We start from the raw sequence: 15,000 nt of genomic DNA, 5'->3' as shown, positions 1-15,000 counted from the left end.
TCGGCTGTGCCTGGCTGGCGGCCCACTCACTCGATCGCCATGTCTGTTTGCCACAGTTTTCCCGGTGGTGCCGCACCCGGGCTCGCCCCGGCAGACGCGTTTTTTTTTTTTCTTTCGCCCCGGCTGACGCAGTTTTCGCGCCGCCCCGGCTGACGCGGTTTCGTGCCGCCCCGGCAGACGCGGTTTTTTGCGCCGCCCCGGCTGACGCGGTTTTTGCCGCCCCGGCTGACGCAGTTCGGACTTAGCACTTTTCGGCTGTGCCTGGCTGGCGGCCCACTCACTCGATCGCCATGTCTGTTTGCCACAGTTTTCCCGGTGGTGCCGCACCCGGGCTCGCCCCGGCTGACGCAGTTTTCGCGCCGCCCCGGCTGACGCGGTTTCGTGCCGCCCCGGCAGACGCGGTTTTCGCGCCGCCCCGGCTGACGCGGTTTCGTGCCGCCCCGGCAGACGCAGTTCGGACTTAGCACTTTTCGGCTGTGCCTGGCTGGCGGCCCACTCACTCGATCGCCATGTCTGTTTGCCACAGTTTTCCCGGTGGTGCCGCACCCGGGCTCGCCCCGGCTGACGCAGTTTTCGCGCCGCCCCGGCTGACGCGGTTTCGTGCCGCCCCGGCAGACGCGGTTTTCGCGCCGCCCCGGCTGACGCGGTTTCGTGCCGCCCCGGCAGACGCAGTTCGGACTTAGCACTTTTCGGCTGTGCCTGGCTGGCGGCCCACTCACTCGATCGCCATGTCTGTTTGCCACAGTTTTCCCGGTGGTGCCGCACCCGGGCTCGCCCCGGCAGACGCGTTTTTTTTTTTCTTTCGCCCCGGCTGACGCAGTTTTCGCGCCGCCCCGGCTGACGCGGTTTCGTGCCGCCCCGGCAGACGCGGTTTTTTTGCACCGCCCCGGCTGACGCGGTTTTTGCCGCCCCGGCTGACGCAGTTCGGACTTGGCACTTTTTGGCTGAGCCTGGCTGGTGGCCCACTCACTCGATCGCCATGTCTGTTAGCCACAGTTTTCCCGGTGGTGCCGCACCCGGGCTCGCCCCGGCTGACGCAGTTTTCGCGCCGCCCCGGCAGACGCGGTTTTCGCGCCGCCCCGGCTGACGCGGTTTTTGCCGCCCCGGCTGACGCAGTTCGGACTTGGCACTTTTTGGGCTGAGCCTGGCTGGCGGCCCACTCACTCGATCGCCATGTCTGTTTGCCACAGTCTTCCCGGTGGTGCCGCACCCGGGCTCGCCCCGGCAGACGCGTTTTTTTTTTCTTTCGCCCCGGCAGACGTGGTTCCCCCCCCCCCCCCTTTTCGCTCGCCCCGGCTGACGAGGTTTTCGCGCCGCCCCGGCTGACGCAGTTTTCGCGCCGCCCCGGCTGACGCGGTTTCGTGCCGCCCCGGCTGACGCGGTTTTCGCGCCGCCCCGGCTGACGCGGTTTTTGCGTCGCCCCGGCTGACACGGTTCGGACTTTGCACTTTTCGGCTGTGCCTGGCTGGCGGCCCACTCACTCGATCGCCATGTCTGTTTGCCACAGTTTTCCCGGTGGTGCCGCACCCGGGCTCGCCCCGGCTGACGCAGTTTTCGCGCCGCCCCGGCTGACGCGGTTTCGTGCCGCCCCGGCAGACGCGGTTTTCGCGCCGCCCCGGCTGACGCGGTTTCGTGCCGCCCCGGCAGACGCAGTTCGGACTTAGCACTTTTCGGCTGTGCCTGGCTGGCGGCCCACTCACTCGATCGCCATGTCTGTTTGCCACAGTTTTCCCGGTGGTGCCGCACCCGGGCTCGCCCCGGCTGACGCAGTTTTCGCGCCGCCCCGGCTGACGCGGTTTCGTGCCGCCCCGGCAGACGCGGTTTTCGCGCCGCCCCGGCTGACGCGGTTTCGTGCCGCCCCGGCAGACGCAGTTCGGACTTAGCACTTTTCGGCTGTGCCTGGCTGGCGGCCCACTCACTCGATCGCCATGTCTGTTTGCCACAGTTTTCCCGGTGGTGCCGCACCCGGGCTCGCCCCGGCAGACGCGTTTTTTTTTTTTTCTTTCGCCCCGGCTGACGCAGTTTTCGCGCCGCCCCGGCTGACGCGGTTTCGTGCCGCCCCGGCAGACGCGGTTTTTTGCGCCGCCCCGGCTGACGCGGTTTTTGCCGCCCCGGCTGACGCAGTTCGGACTTAGCACTTTTCGGCTGTGCCTGGCTGGCGGCCCACTCACTCGATCGCCATGTCTGTTTGCCACAGTTTTCCCGGTGGTGCCGCACCCGGGCTCGCCCCGGCTGACGCAGTTTTCGCGCCGCCCCGGCTGACGCGGTTTCGTGCCGCCCCGGCAGACGCGGTTTTCGCGCCGCCCCGGCTGACGCGGTTTCGTGCCGCCCCGGCAGACGCAGTTCGGACTTAGCACTTTTCGGCTGTGCCTGGCTGGCGGCCCACTCACTCGATCGCCATGTCTGTTTGCCACAGTTTTCCCGGTGGTGCCGCACCCGGGCTCGCCCCGGCTGACGCAGTTTTCGCGCCGCCCCGGCTGACGCGGTTTCGTGCCGCCCCGGCAGACGCGGTTTTCGCGCCGCCCCGGCTGACGCGGTTTCGTGCCGCCCCGGCAGACGCAGTTCGGACTTAGCACTTTTCGGCTGTGCCTGGCTGGCGGCCCACTCACTCGATCGCCATGTCTGTTTGCCACAGTTTTCCCGGTGGTGCCGCACCCGGGCTCGCCCCGGCAGACGCGTTTTTTTTTTTCTTTCGCCCCGGCTGACGCAGTTTTCGCGCCGCCCCGGCTGACGCGGTTTCGTGCCGCCCCGGCAGACGCGGTTTTTTTGCGCCGCCCCGGCTGACGCGGTTTTTGCCGCCCCGGCTGACGCAGTTCGGACTTGGCACTTTTTGGCTGAGCCTGGCTGGTGGCCCACTCACTCGATCGCCATGTCTGTTAGCCACAGTTTTCCCGGTGGTGCCGCACCCGGGCTCGCCCCGGCTGACGCAGTTTTCGCGCCGCCCCGGCAGACGCGGTTTTCGCGCCGCCCCGGCTGACGCGGTTTTTGCCGCCCCGGCTGACGCAGTTCGGACTTGGCACTTTTTGGGCTGAGCCTGGCTGGCGGCCCACTCACTCGATCGCCATGTCTGTTTGCCACAGTCTTCCCGGTGGTGCCGCACCCGGGCTCGCCCCGGCAGACGCGTTTTTTTTTTCTTTCGCCCCGGCAGACGTGGTTCCCCCCCCCCCCCTTTTCGCTCGCCCCGGCTGACGAGGTTTTCGCGCCGCCCCGGCTGACGCAGTTTTCGCGCCGCCCCGGCTGACGCGGTTTCGTGCCGCCCCGGCTGACGCGGTTTTCGCGCCGCCCCGGCTGACGCGGTTTTTGCGTCGCCCCGGCTGACACGGTTCGGACTTTGCACTTTTCGGCTGTGCCTGGCTGGCGGCCCACTCACTCGATCGCCATGTCTGTTTGCCACAGTTTTCCCGGTGGTGCCGCACCCGGGCTCGCCCCGGCAGACGCGTTTTTTTTTTTTCTTTCGCCCCGGCTGACGCAGTTTTCGCGCCGCCCCGGCTGACGCGGTTTCGTGCCGCCCCGGCAGACGCGGTTTTTTGCGCCGCCCCGGCTGACGCGGTTTTTGCCGCCCCGGCTGACGCAGTTCGGACTTAGCACTTTTCGGCTGTGCCTGGCTGGCGGCCCACTCACTCGATCGCCATGTCTGTTTGCCACAGTTTTCCCGGTGGTGCCGCACCCGGGCTCGCCCCGGCTGACGCAGTTTTCGCGCCGCCCCGGCTGACGCGGTTTCGTGCCGCCCCGGCAGACGCGGTTTTCGCGCCGCCCCGGCTGACGCGGTTTCGTGCCGCCCCGGCAGACGCAGTTCGGACTTAGCACTTTTCGGCTGTGCCTGGCTGGCGGCCCACTCACTCGATCGCCATGTCTGTTTGCCACAGTTTTCCCGGTGGTGCCGCACCCGGGCTCGCCCCGGCTGACGCAGTTTTCGCGCCGCCCCGGCTGACGCGGTTTCGTGCCGCCCCGGCAGACGCGGTTTTCGCGCCGCCCCGGCTGACGCGGTTTCGTGCCGCCCCGGCAGACGCAGTTCGGACTTAGCACTTTTCGGCTGTGCCTGGCTGGCGGCCCACTCACTCGATCGCCATGTCTGTTTGCCACAGTTTTCCCGGTGGTGCCGCACCCGGGCTCGCCCCGGCAGACGCAGTTTTCGCGCCGCCCCGGCAGACGCGGTTTTCGCGCCGCCCCGGCTGACGCGGTTTTTGCCGCCCCGGCTGACGCAGTTCGGACTTGGCACTTTTTGGGCTGAGCCTGGCTGGCGGCCCACTCACTCGATCGCCATGTCTGTTTGCCACAGTCTTCCCGGTGGTGCCGCACCCGGGCTCGCCCCGGCAGACGCGTTTTTTTTTCTTTCGCCCCGGCAGACGTGGTTCCCCCCCCCCCTTTTCGCTCGCCCCGGCTGACGAGGTTTTCGCGCCGCCCCGGCTGACGCAGTTTTCGCGCCGCCCCGGCTGACGCGGTTTCGTGCCGCCCCGGCTGACGCGGTTTTCGCGCCGCCCCGGCTGACGCGGTTTTTGCGTCGCCCCGGCTGACACGGTTCGGACTTTGCACTTTTCGGCTGTGCCTGGCTGGCGGCCCACTCACTCGATCGCCATGTCTGTTTGCCACAGTTTTCCCGGTGGTGCCGCACCCGGGCTTGCCCCGGCAGACGCGTTTTTTTTTTTTCTTTTCGCCCCGGCTGACGCAGTTTTCGCCCCGCCCCGGCTGACGCGGTTTCGTGCCGCCCCGGCAGACGCGGTTTTTTGCGCCGCCCCGGCTGACGCGGTTTTTGCCGCCCCGGCTGACGCAGTTCGGACTTTGCACTTTTTGGCTGAGCCTGGCTGGCGGCCCACTCACTCGATCGCCATGTCTGTTTGCCACAGTTTTCCCGGTGGTGCCGCACCCGGGCTCGCCCCGGCAGACGCGTTTTTTTTTTCCTTCGCCCCGGCAGACGTGGTTCCCCCCCCCCCCTCCGTCTTTCTTTTTGTTTTTTTTTTCGCCGCGGCTGAAGTGGATTTTTCGGTGCCTCGACGCCCCGGTAGTCGCGGTTTTTCCGTTTCCGCACGGCCCCGGCTGACGCTGCTCGGTCACAGTCGCCTTTTGTGAGGATTGCAGACTTCTTGAGCGCGGGTGTTTTTTTTTTGTTGTTGTTGTTGTTTTATTACGCATTCGCTCCAGCAGACGCTGTTTAGACTTTTTGTTTCCTCTTTTATCCTGCGACGAGGTGACGAGGTTTATTCGGTGCCCCGCCGCCCCGGCTGAAGTGATTTTTCCTGTCCCGTGCCGCCCCGGCTGACGCGGTTGGGACTTCGCGTTTGTTCGGCCGCCACGGGTTTTGGCGCACTCGCTCGGTTGCTTGTTGTTGCCACTTGTTGCGAACCCAGGTTTCTTGAGCGAGCGCGGGCGTTTTTTCTTCCTTTCTTTCTTTGTTCTATGTGTTAGCGAATCGGCCTTTAATATCACACGAGGACTCACAACCAACAATTTTCAGTTTGAAGTGTAAAAAATCTGCAGGTGTTGACGTAACTGACTTGCCCCGTACCCTTGAGTACATCCATGAAGTTCTCGTAGTACTACTAAATCGCATTATTCCAAGTGGAGAAATTCCCATAAACTTGCAAACCTCTACACGAAAATCGGTGCGCGTGATAAAGTTGAAAATTATCGTCCGATATCAAATGTGCCTTCTATAACACAAATTCTAGGAAAAAAAAAAAAAAACACTTGTTCGCCGTTCTCTGCGCCGTGACTGGCAGCACTCCGGCGAAGCGAAACGGGGTCGATTCGAGCACGATATCGGCGTCTTTCGACGTGCTCGCCGGCGACCGTCGCACGAGTACGTCGCACGAGCGCGTCTGCCGGGGCGCCGTTTGCGAAGCCGACGCAAAAGTGGGAACCGCCGCTCGGATGATCGCCGCTTTCGGCAGAGTGAGTGTTGGCACTCCGGGGAAGCGAAACAGCGTGAATGCGCCCACGAAATCGGCGTATTTTGAAGTGCCCGCCGGCGACCGTCGCACGAGTACGGTAAACCGCGTCAGCCGGGGCGTAGTTCGGGACGCCGACGAAAAAGTGGGAAGCGCAACTCGGATCTTCGCCGTTTTTGCAGGAGTGAGTGGCGGCCCTCCTGCGAGACCAAGAAGCATCGATTCGTGCACGAATTCGGCGCCTTTCGACGTGATCGCCGGCGACCGTCGCTCGAGTAGGGCAAACCGCGTCTGCCGGGGCGGGCTTCGGGACGCCGATGCGAAAGTGGGAAACGCTGCTCGGATGTTCGCCGTTTTTGGCCGAGTGAGTGCTGGCACTCGGGCGAAGCCAAACGGGGCCGATTACGGCACGATATCGGCGTCTTTCGACGTGCCCGGCGGCGACCGTCGCACGAGTACGGTAAACCGCGTCAGCCCGGGCGGAGTTCGGGACGCCGATGCGAAAGTGGAGAACGCCGCTCGGATCTTCGCCGTTTTTGGAGGAGTGAGTGGCGGCACTCCGGAGAAGCCAAGGAGCGCCAATTAGCGCACGATATCGGCGTCTTTCGACGCGCTCGCCGGCGACCGTCGAACGAGTAGGGCAAACCGCGTCTGCCGGGGCGGGGTTTACGACGCCGACGCAAAAGTGGGAACCGCCGCTCGGATGTTGGCCGTTTTTGGCAGAGTGAGTGCTGGCACACCGGCGACGCGAAAGAGCGCGAAAGCGCCCACGAAAGTGGCGTATTTGGACGTGCTTGACGGCGACCGCTGCAGGAGTACGAAAAACCACGTCAGCCGGGGCGAGCGACCCACGGCGGTCTGGGTGCTTATCGCTGCTATTATAGGGGCACCCCGGCAGACGCAGAAAAAAAAAATTTTTTTTCGACCTTCTTTTTTGCTGGTCGAGCTCGGGTAACCCAGGTCGCAATGGGAGCCGCGCACGAAAGCGGCGTCGCGAGACGCGTTCGCGGTCGCTAGTCGCACGAGCTCGGCAACCGCGTCAGCCGGCGCGGAGTTCGGGATGCCGACGGCTAAGTGGGTACCGCTGCTCGGATGTTCGCCGTTTTTGGCCGAGTGAGTGCTGGCACTCCGGCGAAGCGAAACGGGGCCGATTCGGGCACGATATCGGCGTATTTCGACGTGCTCGCCGGCGACCGTCGCACGAGTACGGCAAAGCGCGTCTGCCGGGGCGAGGTTTGCGATGCCGACGAAAAAGTGGGAAGCGCCGCTCGGATCTTCGCCGTTTTTGCAGGAGTGAGTGGCGGCCCTCCTGCGAGACCAAGAAGCATCGACTCGCGCACGATATCGGTGTCTTTCGACGTGCCCGCCGGCCACCGCCGCACGAGTACGGCAAACCGCGTATGCCGGGGCGGGGTTGGCGACGCCGACGCAAAAGTGGGAACCGCCACTAGGATGTTCGCCGTTTTTGGCAGAGTGAGTGCTGGCACACCGGCGACGCGAAAGAGCGCGAAAGCGCCCACGAAAGTGGCGTATTTGGACGTGCTTGACGGCGACCGCTGCAGGAGTACGAAAAACCACGTCAGCCGGGGCGAGCGACCCACGGCGGTCTGGGTGCTTATCGCTGCTATTATAGGGGCACCCCGGCAGACGCAGAAAAAAAAAATTTTTTTTCGACCTTCTTTTTTGCTGGTCGAGCTCGGGTAACCCAGGTCGCAATGGGAGCCGCGCACGAAAGCGGCGTCGCGAGACGCGTTCGCGGTCGCTAGTCGCACGAGCTCGGCAACCGCGTCAGCCGGCGCGGAGTTCGGGATGCCGACGGCTAAGTGGGTACCGCTGCTCGGATGTTCGCCGTTTTTGGCCGAGTGAGTGCTGGCACTCCGGCGAAGCGAAACGGGGCCGATTCGGGCACGATATCGGCGTATTTCGACGTGCTCGCCGGCGACCGTCGCACGAGTACGGCAAAGCGCGTCTGCCGGGGCGAGGTTTGCGATGCCGACGAAAAAGTGGGAAGCGCCGCTCGGATCTTCGCCGTTTTTGCAGGAGTGAGTGGCGGCCCTCCTGCGAGACCAAGAAGCATCGACTCGCGCACGATATCGGTGTCTTTCGACGTGCCCGCCGGCCACCGCCGCACGAGTACGGCAAACCGCGTATGCCGGGGCGGGGTTGGCGACGCCGACGCAAAAGTGGGAACCGCCACTAGGATGTTCGCCGTTTTTGGCAGAGTGAGTGCTGGCACTCCGGCGAAGCGAAAGAGCGCGAATGCGCCCACGAAAGTGGCGTGTTTGGACGTGCTTGACGACGACCACCGCAGGAAAACGAAAAACCACGTTCAGCCGGGGCGAGCGACCCATGGCGGTCTGGGTGCTTATCGCTGCTATTATAGGGGCACCCCGGCAGACGCAAAAAAAAAAAAATTTTTTTTCGACATTCTTTCTTGCTCGTCGACCTCGGGTGACCCAGGTCGCAGTGGGAGCCGCGCACGAAAGCGGCGTCGCGAGACGGCTTCGCGGTCGCTAGTCGCACGAGCTCGGCAACCGCGTCTGCCGGGGCGGAGTTCGGGACGCCGACGGCTAAGTGGGAACCGCCGCTCGGATGTTCGCCGTTTGTGGCCGAGTGAGTGCTGGCACTCCGGCGAAGCCAAACGGGGCCGATTCCGGCACGATATCGGCGTCTTTCTACGTGCTCGCCGGCGACCGTCGCACGAGTACGGCAAAGTGCGTCTGCCGGGGCGGGGTTTGCGACGCGTACGCAATAGTGAGAACCGTCGCTCGGATGTTCGTCGTCTTTCGCCGAGCCAGTGCTGGCACTCCGGCGAAGCCGAACGGAGCCGATTCGGGCACGATATCGGCGTCTTTCCACGTGCTCGCCGGCGACCGTCGCACGAGTACGGTAAACCGCGTCAGCCGGGGCGGAGTTCGGGACGCCGATGCGAAAGTGGGAAGCGCCGCTCGGATCTTCGCCGTTTTTGGAGGAGTCAGTGGCGGCACTCCGGTGAAGCCAAGGTGCGCCAATTCGCGCACGATATCGGCGTCTTTCGACGTGCCCGCCGGCCACCGTCGCACGAGTACGGCAAACCTCGTCTGCCGGGGCGGGGTTTGCGACGCCGACGCAAAAGTGGGAACCGCCGCTCGGATGTTCGCCGTTTTTGGCAGAGTGAGTGCTGGCACTCCGGCGAAGCGAAAGAGCGTGAATGCGCCCACGAAAGTAGCGTATTTGGACGTGCTTGACGGCGACCGCCGCAGGAGTACGAAAAACCACGTCAGCCGGGGCGAGCGACCCACGGCGGTCTGGGTGCTTATCGCTGCTATTATAGGGGCACCCCGGCAGACGCAGAAAGAAAAAAAAAAAAAAAATGGGGACATGGCGTGCGTCACCGTGCGGCTTCGCAGCGTTGCCGAAGTCGCCGAGCCCTTCGACTGAGCCGAACGGCGGACAGGGAACGTTGGTCGGCCGTTCTAACCTGTCGGTGCCACGCCGAGACGTCGTTAAGGAAAACCGCGTCGTGGGCCTCTACGACGCCGTCGAGTCGTTGTACGTTTGGTGTCCAGCGTGTCGGCGGCGAGTAGCGGACACGTCGTTCACGACTTCGGTCTTTCGCAGTCGACGCGAACTTGCGGAGAGTCGTGGTGCCTCACGTTTTCGGCAGAAACCGCGGCGGAATTTTCCCGTGCGTGCGCGCACGACCTCGGTGCTGTGCCGTCAGCGTAGTGTTGCACAAACTCGTGGCCTACCCAAGGTGCGGTACGTTTGCGGCCGTATCCTCGGTGGGAATTTCGTGAGTAGGGTCGCAAATTCTACGACCTCGGCGGGTTTGAGAGCGACGTAGACTTGTGGCACGCTCAACGTGCCACACGTTTCGGGGCACACCCGCGGTGAAATTTTCTCGAGTACGCTCGTATTAGTGCCCAAGGAGGTCTGGGTACTTATCGCTGCTATTATGTGGGGGTTCTCGTGAGCGGCGTACGCGAAAGCGACCGGGTGTCTGATATGCGGCGGGCTTCGGCCTCGTCAAGCGTGTCCTCGGGTCTGCTCCAGGGGAATCCACGGCAGTCGTCTGCAGCCTCATCCGCTTGATGCGTTAGGGGCTGGTTGTCGGACGGTGCCGTTTTACCACGATATCGAGGTGTGTTCCGTGTCGTCCTCGGGCGATTCAGATGCGAAAGCGCCGAAGACGCGGGCGTGACCCGTCGTCTGGCGGCTTTGCAGTCTCGGCTCCGTTGCTAGTTCCGGCCGGTCCACCGACAGTGCAGCGGGCTTGGGCAACCCGCACGGCGCGACCGAGTCGATGCAACGAAAAAGAGCGAGCATGAACGTGCTTCTTGCCGCACGGCTCCCACTCGTCTTTCGGGAAGGTTGTGCCGTAGCGAGCTCGAACGCCGTCATCTCGGAGTGCAAAATAAGCGTGTTGGGGCGCCTGAAGGTGGCCTCCGCCGCACACAGACTGCGTCCGGCCCGCCGAAGGCGAGGACGGACGCGCAGTCGAACGATTACCTGGTTGATCCTGCCAGTAATCATATGCTTGTCTCAAAGATTAAGCCATGCATGTCTAAGTACATGCCGAAATAAGGCGAAACCGCGAATGGCTCATTAAATCAGTTATGGTTCCTTAGATCGTTTCTTCCTACTTGGATAACTGTGGCAATTCTAGAGCTAATACATGCAGTGAGCCTGGAGCCCTTTGGGTAACGGGTGCTTTTATTAGACCAAGATCGATCGGGTTTCGGCCCGTATTGTGTGGTGACTCTGGATAACTTTGTGCTGATCGCATGGCCACGAGCCGGCGACGTTTCTTTCAAGTGTCTGCCTTATCAACTTTCGATGGTAGGTTACTTGCTTACCATGGTTGTTACGGGTAACGGAGAATCAGGGTTCGATTCCGGAGAGGGAGCCTGAGAAACGGCTACCACATCCAAGGAAGGCAGCAGGCGCGCAAATTACCCACTCCCGGCACGGGGAGGTAGTGACGAAAAATAACAATACGGGACTCTTTTGAGGCCCCGTAATTGAAATGAGTACACTCTAAATCCTTTAACGAGGATCAATTGGAGGGCAAGTCTGGTGCCAGCAGCCGCGGTAATTCCAGCTCCAATAGCGTATACTAAAGCTGCTGCGGTTAAAAAGCTCGTAGTTGGATCTCAGTTCCAGACGAGTAGTGCATCTACCCGATGCGACGGCTCGGACTGAACATCATGCCGGTTCTTTCTTGGTGCACTTCATTGTGTGCCTCGAGATGGCCGGTGCTTTTACTTTGAAAAAATTAGAGTGCTCAACGCAGGCGAGTCGCCTGAATAAACTTGCATGGAATAATAGAACAAGACCTCGTTTCTGTTCTGTTGGTTTTTGGAATACGAGGTAATGATTAAGAGGGACGGACGGGGGCATTCGTATTGCGGCGCTAGAGGTGAAATTCTTGGACCGTCGCAAGACGAACTACTGCGAAAGCATTTGCCAAGAATGTTTTCATTGATCAAGAACGAAAGTCAGAGGTTCGAAGGCGATCAGATACCGCCCTAGTTCTGACCATAAACGATGCCAACCAGCGATCCGCCTGAGTTACTCAAATGACTCGGCGGGCAGCTTCCGGGAAACCAAAGTATTTGGGTTCCGGGGGAAGTATGGTTGCAAAGCTGAAACTTAAAGGAATTGACGGAAGGGCACCACCAGGAGTGGAGCCTGCGGCTTAATTTGACTCAACACGGGAAAACTTACCCGGCCCGGACACTGGGAGGATTGACAGATTGAGAGCTCTTTCTTGATTCGGTGGATGGTGGTGCATGGCCGTTCTTAGTTGGTGGAGCGATTTGTCTGGTTAATTCCGATAACGAACGAGACTCTAGCCTATTAAATAGGTGCGGGGTTCCCAGCACCTTACAACCTTCTTAGAGGGACAAGCGGCTCCTAGCCGCACGAAACAGAGCAATAACAGGTCTGTGATGCCCTTAGATGTCCGGGGCCGCACGCGCGCTACACTGAAGGAAGCAGCGTGTCTTTATCCCTGTCTGAAAAGACTGGGTAACCCGTGGAACTTCTTTCGTGATTGGGATAGGGGCTTGCAATTGTTCCCCTTGAACGAGGAATTCCCAGTAAGCGCGAGTCATAAGCTCGCGTTGATTACGTCCCTGCCCTTTGTACACACCGCCCGTCGCTACTACCGATTGAATGATTTAGTGAGGTCTTCGGACCGATGTCCGGCGCGGCCTTTCGGTTGCGCCGGTCTGTTGGAAAGATGACCAAACTTGATCATTTAGAGGAAGTAAAAGTCGTAACAAGGTTTCCGTAGGTGAACCTGCGGAAGGATCATTAACGGATTGTGAAGGGTGAGCGCCTCAGCTGCGTCTGCGCCCGACACTTTCTGCCGCTGACCCCGTTTGGACGCGGGGTCGGCTTTTCCCCACGGGGCTGCCTGAATGTGGAGCGGCACCCCGTGACAAATTGTTGCGCCCAGCGGACGCCAACACCGCGACCTTGGACGGTCGGCCAGGTGGCGGACGCGGGTACAAACGGCGCAACGCACTCATAGGTCGGCTTTCGACCCGCCACTGCACCGTGGCTCGAAGCGCTCGAAATGCGCGACCCGACCGCTGCGGGACCGCCTAGTACTGTAAACAGGAGCGGCGGAGCGCGAACGGCGAGTCGTGGTTACGTCGGTAGAAGGCGAGGCTGCGCGTTCCCGAAACGCCAGCCGAGTGCCCTCCCGACCGTTCGAGCGTGCAAGAACGAGACCCGACAATCGCGCGGCGACTGCCAAGTACGAGAGGAACGGCACAAGCGTCGGCGGTCGGTCAAGGAACTGGCGATGTGACGGGTCCGCTGTGCACCAGTGCATACCGTCCCGCCGTCCGCGGCAAGCGCCTCCGCGTCCTCGGGTGACGGAGGCTGCCGGTCGGTTCTTGCAGGCGAGGGATCTCGCTGGCACCGGTTCGCGTTGACGCGCGGCCGGTCATGGCACGGCGATGCGACGGCCGAGGTGCGCAGTACTCGATGGAGGAACCGCACGCTCCGATGACCGTCCCGCCCTCCGCGGCGTATGCGTACCGACCGTAATGGTTGCAGCAGCGCCGGCCGGCTTTTGAATTCGCCACACGAAACACGGTGCGAGATCGCGGTTAGGGGAGCGTCGACGTTGCCAGGCGTTTTGCTTGCTGCCGAGGGAAAGGCGGCACGGCCACGTCGCGCTCGTCGCGATTAGCGGGTCTGCGCGCTTTGGGAAGGTGCCGCAACGACTTGCCGAAAGAGGAAGCACGGAAGAACGAGGGACTTGGACGTCCCGACAATTGAACGCACTTGCGGCCAGGCCCTTGCTGGCTTCGTTCTTCCGCCTCGAGTAGGCTCGTACGCGGCTCCGGCGCCGAAAGTGGTCCTTGGCACCGACTTCGGTGGACGTGGGAAGTGCCGCGCAAGTACGGCGCGCCTGGCTCCACCTGTTGGCTAAAGTAGGCAGCCGGATCGGCATTTTGGTGTGCGGTGGCAAACCGTGGATGCGAAAAAAGCTTGTGCGATTTCGTGGAACAAAAAGCGGGGGTCCCCCTTTTTATGCGGAGGAGACCGACCCGCCTGCCGTGGTGAACCGCGACGCCACGGTAAAAACGGGAGAGGCTTGTCGATGGGACCGTGCATCCCGCGCTCCACGGAGGCCGGGAGGCGGCCGCCCGAGGAAATGTGTAGCCGTCGAGGCCCGCATCTGCGTGCACTCTTATCCAAATGGGTGTACCGCAGGCATTTTCTGGTTAGGCGGGCCAATGAGAGCGAGCACACAACGATACCTACGGGTCCGGCTTGGAGAACCGGCTTCGACGCCTCCCGAGTATTTATAGAGGGGTGGACCACGAAAGCACTCGCAAGTAGCGAAAGCGAAACGCCGTCCGAAACACACCGTTTGCTCGATTTGCGGCAGCCGAAAAAGGCGCGGCAGAGTTTTGGAGTCCAAGCGTGCGCTGAAAAGCGCCCTTCTTGGCCACTGTTTGGCCGAGTGCCAGAAACGTTTGGTTTTGACTGTACGGAATTGAACAAACACTTTTTCACGACTCTAAGCGGTGGATCACTCGGTTCTCGAGTCGATGAAGAACGCAGCCAGCTGCGAGACTTGGTGTGAATTGCAGGACACACTGAGCACTGATTCTTTGAACGCACATTGCGGCCTTGGGTCTTCCCTTGGCTTCGTCTGTCTGAGGGTCGGATCACATATCAAGAGAGCCTTCGGCGCACAAGGGAACGTGAGCCGTCGACTCGTTTTGACCGCGTCGGCAACACGGACAGCACGCTGAACACCTCACAGCGAGCGCCAACAGCGGCCACTCAAGGGCGAGACGGTGGCGACCGTCGTGCCAGAGCCCAACCGAAACGGGGGCGACCGACTGCATTGAGGATGTGGCACCTCGTTGAGACCGCCGCAGGACTTCGAGTCGGAAGGAAGCCTGCAGGGAAAGTGCGGTCGAGGTTGCGTACTCCTCTCTGCGACCGGGCGCGCAAGAGCTGCGAGAGCCACGGACGCGCAACTTTAACGCACGGTAAACACGAGGAGCGAAAGCCGGCCAGCAAAGCTTCTCCAGCCGTGCGCAAAGTGCGCGAGATCGCAGCCTTGCGTTGCGCTTGTTGCCCTCGAAGTAAGCAGGGTGTCCCGTAGACCGGGCGCTCGAACACGCTGCGGGGCCGTGCCTCCTCCAGGCTTTGCCGCGCGAACAGGGAACGTTCGCGCGCAAAGCGCAGGGAGGTGAGGAGGCTGCGCCCGACGTTTGCGGTTCGCTGCGTACGCGGTTGATGCGGAGAGCACGGCGCGACGACTTGCCGCGAAGCGGAAAAAGTCTCCCGCACGAGTTGGCGAAACGTTGGCGAAGCTTAAGGCGTTCTCGTCGTAGTCCGCCGTCGGTCTAAGTGCTTCGCAGTTCCCGTCCCGTTCAAAAAACTGGGCCACTCCAGTTGGGGCGGGGGCGACGCTACACGAGACGATGCCTCTCGCCAGGCTGCGTGGCTGCCCTTGCGGCGGCGGCGACTGGCCTCGGCGGTGTTTGGGCTTTCGACACGGTCGTTTATCACGCAACTGCTCGGACGACGCACGCGCGCAGCGGAATGCCGCTTGCCAGCCTTGTGAAGATGTGACCCTGTACAGGGTTGCGGG

At 62.2% G+C, this 15,000-nt stretch overlaps 2 non-coding genes across 2 annotated transcripts; both read left to right on the top strand.

The window, feature by feature from the left end:
- The first annotated feature begins 10,373 nt into the window (after positions 1 to 10,373).
- LOC142792931 (small subunit ribosomal RNA) lies at positions 10,374 to 12,188 on the top strand. Its single transcript, XR_012891311.1, has one exon. It is a non-coding gene; the product is annotated as a small subunit ribosomal RNA (ribosomal RNA).
- Positions 12,189 to 13,907: 1,719 nt separating this feature from the next.
- On the top strand, positions 13,908 to 14,060 carry LOC142792932 (5.8S ribosomal RNA). The gene has a single exon (XR_012891312.1). It is a non-coding gene; the product is annotated as a 5.8S ribosomal RNA (ribosomal RNA).
- The last annotated feature ends 940 nt before the right edge of the window (positions 14,061 to 15,000 follow it).

The sequence above is a fragment of the Rhipicephalus microplus genome, unplaced genomic scaffold (assembly GCF_043290135.1).
Source record: "Rhipicephalus microplus isolate Deutch F79 unplaced genomic scaffold, USDA_Rmic scaffold_264, whole genome shotgun sequence".
In the NCBI taxonomy this organism is placed as follows: Eukaryota; Metazoa; Arthropoda; class Arachnida; order Ixodida; family Ixodidae; genus Rhipicephalus; species Rhipicephalus microplus.
Note: the sequence above shows the minus strand (reverse complement) of the source record. Positions and strands in the feature narration are given on the sequence as shown.